At 50.3% G+C, this 7,500-nt stretch overlaps 1 non-coding gene across 1 annotated transcript; it reads right to left on the bottom strand.

Annotated features, from left to right (window-relative positions):
* Positions 1-265: 265 nt before the first annotated feature.
* Positions 266-2,158, bottom strand: LOC126334012 (small subunit ribosomal RNA). The gene has a single exon (XR_007564513.1). It is a non-coding gene; the product is annotated as a small subunit ribosomal RNA (ribosomal RNA).
* Between the last annotated feature and the right edge of the window lie 5,342 nt (positions 2,159-7,500).

Here is a 7,500-nt window from a genome sequence, read left to right as displayed (position 1 = left end):
CCAACGGCCTCACAGCCGATGGGCGTCGTACGGCTCCACACCGGAGCGGACAGGCACTCGGGCGAACGTCATTCAAAACCGGCGCCAGGCGCCAGGTACCGCAGGCCAGCCGCTCCAGAGCTTCAGCGCTCGTACCACACAACAACAACACTTCCGCTAGTTTTGAGAGGCACGCGTGGTTCCGCACGCGGCGCACGGCCACTGCCGTACAGGTAGCGTGTTGCGCGACACGACACGCACATCGAAAGACATGCAGTCTAGTCGGTAATGATCCTTCCGCAGGTTCACCTACGGAAACCTTGTTACGACTTTTACTTCCTCTAAATGATCAAGTTTGGTCATCTTTCCGGTAGCATCGGCAACGACAGAGTCGATGCCGCGTACCAGTCCGAAGACCTCACTAAATCATTCAATCGGTAGTAGCGACGGGCGGTGTGTACAAAGGGCAGGGACGTAATCAACGCGAGCTTATGACTCGCGCTTACTGGGAATTCCTCGTTCATGGGGAACAATTGCAAGCCCCAATCCCTAGCACGAAGGAGGTTCAGCGGGTTACCCCGACCTTTCGGCCTAGGAAGACACGCTGATTCCTTCAGTGTAGCGCGCGTGCGGCCCAGAACATCTAAGGGCATCACAGACCTGTTATTGCTCAATCTCGTGCGGCTAGAAGCCGCCTGTCCCTCTAAGAAGAAAAGTAATCGCTGACAGCACGAAGGATGTCACGCGACTAGTTAGCAGGCTAGAGTCTCGTTCGTTATCGGAATTAACCAGACAAATCGCTCCACCAACTAAGAACGGCCATGCACCACCACCCACCGAATCAAGAAAGAGCTATCAATCTGTCAATCCTTCCGGTGTCCGGGCCTGGTGAGGTTTCCCGTGTTGAGTCAAATTAAGCCGCAGGCTCCACTCCTGGTGGTGCCCTTCCGTCAATTCCTTTAAGTTTCAGCTTTGCAACCATACTTCCCCCGGAACCCAAAAGCTTTGGTTTCCCGGAGGCTGCCCGCCGAGTCATCGGAGGAACTGCGGCGGATCGCTGGCTGGCATCGTTTATGGTTAGAACTAGGGCGGTATCTGATCGCCTTCGAACCTCTAACTTTCGTTCTTGATTAATGAAAACATACTTGGCAAATGCTTTCGCTTCTGTTCGTCTTGCGACGATCCAAGAATTTCACCTCTAACGTCGCAATACGAATGCCCCCGCCTGTCCCTATTAATCATTACCTCGGGTTCCGAAAACCAACAAAATAGAACCGAGGTCCTATTCCATTATTCCATGCACACAGTATTCAGGCGGGCTTGCCTGCTTTAAGCACTCTAATTTGTTCAAAGTAAACGTGCCGGCCCACCGAGACACTCAACAAAGAGCACCCTGGTAGGATTTAAACGGGGTCCGCCTCGGGACGCGAAAGCACCCCTTCGGCTCGCCCCACCGGCAGGACGTCCCACGATACATGCCAGTTAAACACCGACGGGCGGTGAACCAACAGCGTGGGACACAAATCCAACTACGAGCTTTTTAACCGCAACAACTTTAATATACGCTATTGGAGCTGGAATTACCGCGGCTGCTGGCACCAGACTTGCCCTCCAATAGATACTCGTTAAAGGATTTAAAGTGTACTCATTCCGATTACGGGGCCTCGGATGAGTCCCGTATCGTTATTTTTCGTCACTACCTCCCCGTGCCGGGAGTGGGTAATTTGCGCGCCTGCTGCCTTCCTTGGATGTGGTAGCCGTTTCTCAGGCTCCCTCTCCGGAATCGAACCCTGATTCCCCGTTACCCGTTACAACCATGGTAGGCGCAGAACCTACCATCGACAGTTGATAAGGCAGACATTTGAAAGATGCGTCGCCGGTACGAGGACCGTGCGATCAGCCCAAAGTTATTCAGAGTCACCAAGGCAAACGGACCAGACAAGCCAATCCGATTGGTTTTGATCTAATAAAAGCGTCCCTTCCATCTCTGGTCGGGACTCTGTTTGCATGTATTAGCTCTAGAATTACCACAGTTATCCAAGTAACGTGGGTACGATCTAAGGAACCATAACTGATTTAATGAGCCATTCGCGGTTTCACCTTAATGCGGCTTGTACTGAGACATGCATGGCTTAATCTTTGAGACAAGCATATGACTACTGGCAGGATCAACCAGGGAGCTGCGTCAACTAGAGCTGAGCAGCCGGCCGCCCGGGAGTGTGTCCCGGGGGCCCGCGCGAACACGCAAGCGTCCGCTCAATTATTCTGCAAACAGGAGGAGGCCGAGCTCCCCTGCACGATACACCTCGAAACCCTCTCAGGTCCCGGCGGCGCGCAGCGCCGTCCTAGGTACTTGGTCGGTTTCGAGAGAGGCGCAATCGCCCGGAGTTAGGCGAGTAGACGGTTTTAGTGCGAACACCCTTGCTCCCAACTGAGCTTGCCGCTGCCGACAGAGGCCCGGGAGCGTGCTGTCGTGGCATTGCCGGCGGGAGACAACACGCGCCACCTATGGTGACCGGCAGCTCCAACGCCAGCGCCACACAAGGGCAAAGCCCCACTTGGGTGCAGAAGCGAACTCTCCCAGCACAGCGCACGCGCCAACACGTCCGCACAACTGCGATACAAACCACCTGCGAGAACCGCTGGGGCGACCGAGCAGCAGACGGCGTCGCGGCGCCGAGTGCCAGGCGGCGGCGCATCCTCAACGCACACAGTCCTCAATCAGACCAGCACACTGCAGATGTCCACCGCGCTTCGCACCGGGCTCGGCTGAACCAACTTTGGCCGCCAGGCGCCGCGTGCAGGGTGCGCCGCAGCGTAGCTGCGCCGCCTGCCGGGCCCGTCGGCTGGCGCTCCTGCCACTCGGCGCCCCCCACCAGCCGCCTGTTGCGCGTGCGCCCACGCAGCGCGCGGCCAACACGCCGGGCGGCCCCCCTTCACCGGCCGGGAACAGTCCCACCAAGCCACCGCCGCGTATCGCTTCATACCCACATGGGCCTAGTCACGCGTGTGGATGTGGCGGGTACCGCTGAAACAACCGGTTAATAGCTGTACCGATCGTCGCCATCACAGATTCACCTCCAGCGTGAACAACCGCTCAACAACGGATTTCCAGTTCATTTGCGTATCTTGGGCAGTAAACGTAGATGTCCACCTACATTTGCGAATTCAACAATTCTTGCATGCCAGGATGTCATGTGTCACGACACGCTACATCAGACCACATACACACTGCGACATGTGCAGAAGAGAACACGTGGAAGGTGGCCCGCGCACGTATGCGATGTACCTTCCGCGATCCACTGTCAACCGGCATCTGCGGCATGTCCCAGATATGGAACGCGGTCCACCAGGGTAGCACTTTGTGTGAGGCAATACGACAAAGTCGGAATACACGCGTCACTACATCAGACGGCTCACGCTGACCTGACCTGACCTGACTCACCGCACCACCACCCCCAGCGACCCAGGGTGACATACAATGCGTTCGTACGTTCCTCCCACACGCCTCTACGGCGTACCACAGTGCAACCTAGCTGTTATTGGGAGACGAGACAAGTAGCATCAAGCACAACATATGGAAATTGAGATTCGACACCGTTGGGCACAGCCAGCGTACGGTCACACGTATCACACTACTTCACTCTGTACGTAACGACCGATGATCGGTACAGCGTGTGGGTTACGCGTACGACATCAGCGGACAATGGACACAGACCATACCACGACGTACACTGAGGGCGTCGACATCTGAATGCAACTGAACAGCTGCGAGGCTCATTTAACACTCAAACGCCAGACCGACCAGCTTGAGAGGACAGAGACACAAAGAGGGGGACAGAGGGGGACAGAGGGGGGGGAGGGGGGGGGTCGGCGATATAGTCCTATTGCAGTACAATTGACAGTGGATAGCAGGAATATGTGGAAAGTAAGCAACACTCGCAAGACATCTACATGAGGATAACAACGACACCAGAGATTCCGAGCAGTGAACTATGTTAGGCAAAGGGACAACGTGGGTTAGGTTAAGGGACAACGTGGGTTAGGTTAAGGGACAACGTGGGTTAGGTTAAGGGACAACGTGGGTTAGGTTAAGGGACAACGTGGGTTAGGTTAAGGGACAACGTGGGTTAGGTTAAGGGACAACGTGGGTTAGGTTAAGGGACAACGTGGGTTAGGTTAAGGGACAACGTGGGTTAGGTTAAGGGACAACGTGGGTTAGGTTAAGGGACAACGTGGGTTAGGTTAAGGGACAACGTGGGTTAGGTTAAGGGACAACGTGGGTTAGGTTAAGGGACAACGTGGGTTAGGTTAAGGGACAACGTGGGTTAGGTTAAGGGACAACGTGGGTTAGGTTAAGGGACAACGTGGGTTAGGTTAAGGGACAACGTGGGTTAGGTTAAGGGACAACGTGGGTTAGGTTAAGGGACAACGTGGGTTAGGTTAAGGGACAACGTGGGTTAGGTTAAGGGACAACGTGGGTTAGGTTAAGGGACAACGTCGGTTAGGTTAAGGGACAACGTCGGTTAGGTTAAGGGACAACGTCGGTTAGGTTAAGGGACAACGTCGGTTAGGTTAAGGGACAACGTCGGTTAGGTTAAGGGACAACGTGGGTTAGGTTAAGGGACAACGTGGGTTAGGTTAAGGGACAACTTGAGTTAGGTTAAGGGACAACTTGAGTTAGGTTAAGGGACAAATTGAGTTAGGTTAAGGGACAAATTGAGTTAGGTTAAGGGACAAATTGAGTTAGGTTAAGGGACAACTTGAGTTAGGTTAAGGGACAAATTGAGTTAGGTTAAGGGACAAATTGAGTTAGGTTAAGGGACAACTTGAGTTAGGTTAAGGGACAACTTGAGTTAGGTTAAGGGACAACTTGAGTTAGGTTAAGGGACAACTTGAGTTAGGTTAAGGGACAACTTGAGTTAGGTTAAGGGACAACTTGAGTTAGGTTAAGGGACAACTTGAGTTAGGTTAAGGGACAACTTGAGTTAGGTTAAGGGACAACTTGAGTTAGGTTAAGGGACAACTTGAGTTAGGTTAAGGGACAACTTGAGTTAGGTTAAGGGACAACTTGAGTTAGGTTAAGGGACAACTTGAGTTAGGTTAAGGGACAACTTGAGTTAGGTTAAGGGACAAATTGAGTTAGGTTAAGGGACAAATTGAGTTAGGTTAAGGGACAACTTGAGTTAGGTTAAGGGACAACTTGAGTTAGGTTAAGGGACAAATTGAGTTAGGTTAAGGGACAACTTGAGTTAGGTTAAGGGACAACTTGAGTTAGGTTAAGGGACAACTTGAGTTAGGTTAAGGGACAACTTGAGTTAGGTTAAGGGACAACTTGAGTTAGGTTAAGGGACAACTTGAGTTAGGTTAAGGGACAACTTGAGTTAGGTTAAGGGACAACTTGAGTTAGGTTAAGGGACAACTTGAGTTAGGTTAAGGGACAAATTGAGTTAGGTTAAGGGACAAATTGAGTTAGGTTAAGGGACAAATTGAGTTAGGTTAAGGGACAAATTGAGTTAGGTTAAGGGACAACTTGAGTTAGGTTAAGGGACAACGTGGGTTAGGTTAAGGGACAAATTGAGTTAGGTTAAGGGACAACTTGAGTTAGGTTAAGGGACAACTTGAGTTAGGTTAAGGGACAACTTGAGTTAGGTTAAGGGACAACTTGAGTTAGGTTAAGGGACAACTTGAGTTAGGTTAAGGGACAACTTGAGTTAGGTTAAGGGACAACTTGAGTTAGGTTAAGGGACAACTTGAGTTAGGTTAAGGGACAACTTGAGTTAGGTTAAGGGACAACTTGAGTTAGGTTAAGGGACAACTTGAGTTAGGTTAAGGGACAACTTGAGTTAGGTTAAGGGACAACTTGAGTTAGGTTAAGGGACAACTTGAGTTAGGTTAAGGGACAACTTGAGTTAGGTTAAGGGACAACTTGAGTTAGGTTAAGGGACAACTTGAGTTAGGTTAAGGGACAAATTGAGTTAGGTTAAGGGACAAATTGAGTTAGGTTAAGGGACAAATTGAGTTAGGTTAAGGGACAAATTGAGTTAGGTTAAGGGACAAATTGAGTTAGGTTAAGGGACAAATTGAGTTAGGTTAAGGACAAATTGAGTTAGGTTAAGGGACAAATTGAGTTAGGTTAAGGGACAAATTGAGTTAGGTTAAGGGACAAATTGAGTTAGGTTAAGGGACAAATTGAGTTAGGTTAAGGGACAAATTGAGTTAGGTTAAGGGACAAATTGAGTTAGGTTAAGGGACAAATTGAGTTAGGTTAAGCGATAATCTGGTACAGCCACAGTTAGGTTAAGCGATAATCTGGTACAGCCACAGTTAGGTTAAGCGATAATCTGGTACAGCCACAGTTAGGTTAAGCGATAATCTGGTACAGCCACAGTTAGGTTAAGCGATAATCTGGTACAGCCACAGTTAGGTTAAGCGATAAACTGGTACAGCCACAGTTAGGTTAAGCGATAAACTGGTACAGCCACAGTTAGGTTAAGCGATAAACTGGTACAGCCACAGTTAGGTTAAGCGATAAACTGGTACAGCCACAGTTAGGTTAAGCGATAAACTGGTACAGCCACAGTTAGGTTAAGCGATAAACTGGTACAGCCACAGTTAGGTTAAGCGATAAACTGGTACAGCCACAGTTAGGTTAAGCGATAAACTGGTACAGCCACAGTTAGGTTAAGCGATAAACTGGTACAGCCACAGTTAGGTTAAGCGATAAACTGGTACAGCCACAGTTAGGTTAAGCGATAAACTGGTACAGCCACAGTTAGGTTAAGCGATAAACTGGTACAGCCACAGTTAGGTTAAGCGATAAACTGGTACAGCCACAGTTAGGTTAAGCGATAAACTGGTACAGCCACAGTTAGGTTAAGCGATAAACTGGTACAGCCACAGTTAGGTTAAGCGATAAACTGGTACAGCCACAGTTAGGTTAAGCGATAAACTGGTACAGCCACAGTTAGGTTAAGCGATAAACTGGTACAGCCACAGTTAGGTTAAGCGATAAACTGGTACAGCCACAGTTAGGTTAAGCGATAAAGTTGGTTAAATTTGGTATTGTGTGGGAAGGGGGCAGAGAGAGAGGGGGGGGGGGGTGGATAGTGGTGGCAGTACACGGATGCCTGAGTCACCGTCAGATACGTCACGTCGGTTCGATGCTTGTAGCAAGAGGCTGGCGGATGTGTGTCTCTCACTTCTGCAATTTTTCATGTGGTATAACACGAGGGCGGGGGATGATATTTGGTGCCCCTCTGTGTAGGATGTGTGTTGGTGGTGTTGATTTATCTGAGCAATGGTAGTTGTCGGAGGAGTGGGGTATTGTGCTTTTATAGGTGGACCTACTGCTCTGGTTATCATAGTGTCGACGGTGCAATGTGGCAGAGAGGATGCACTCGACATTGTCGCATTCCAGATGTTTACGTATTGTGTGTCTCCGTTGCAGGCCGAGAGTGGTGCATGTTCGAGTGTCTGGCTGACGTGCGATTCACGTTGTGTGCCCAGTCTTACAGCACG

The sequence above is a fragment of the Schistocerca gregaria genome, unplaced genomic scaffold, assembly GCF_023897955.1.
Source record: "Schistocerca gregaria isolate iqSchGreg1 unplaced genomic scaffold, iqSchGreg1.2 ptg001670l, whole genome shotgun sequence".
Classification (NCBI taxonomy): domain Eukaryota; kingdom Metazoa; phylum Arthropoda; class Insecta; order Orthoptera; family Acrididae; genus Schistocerca; species Schistocerca gregaria.
This window is presented reverse-complemented; position numbering and strand designations above follow the sequence as displayed.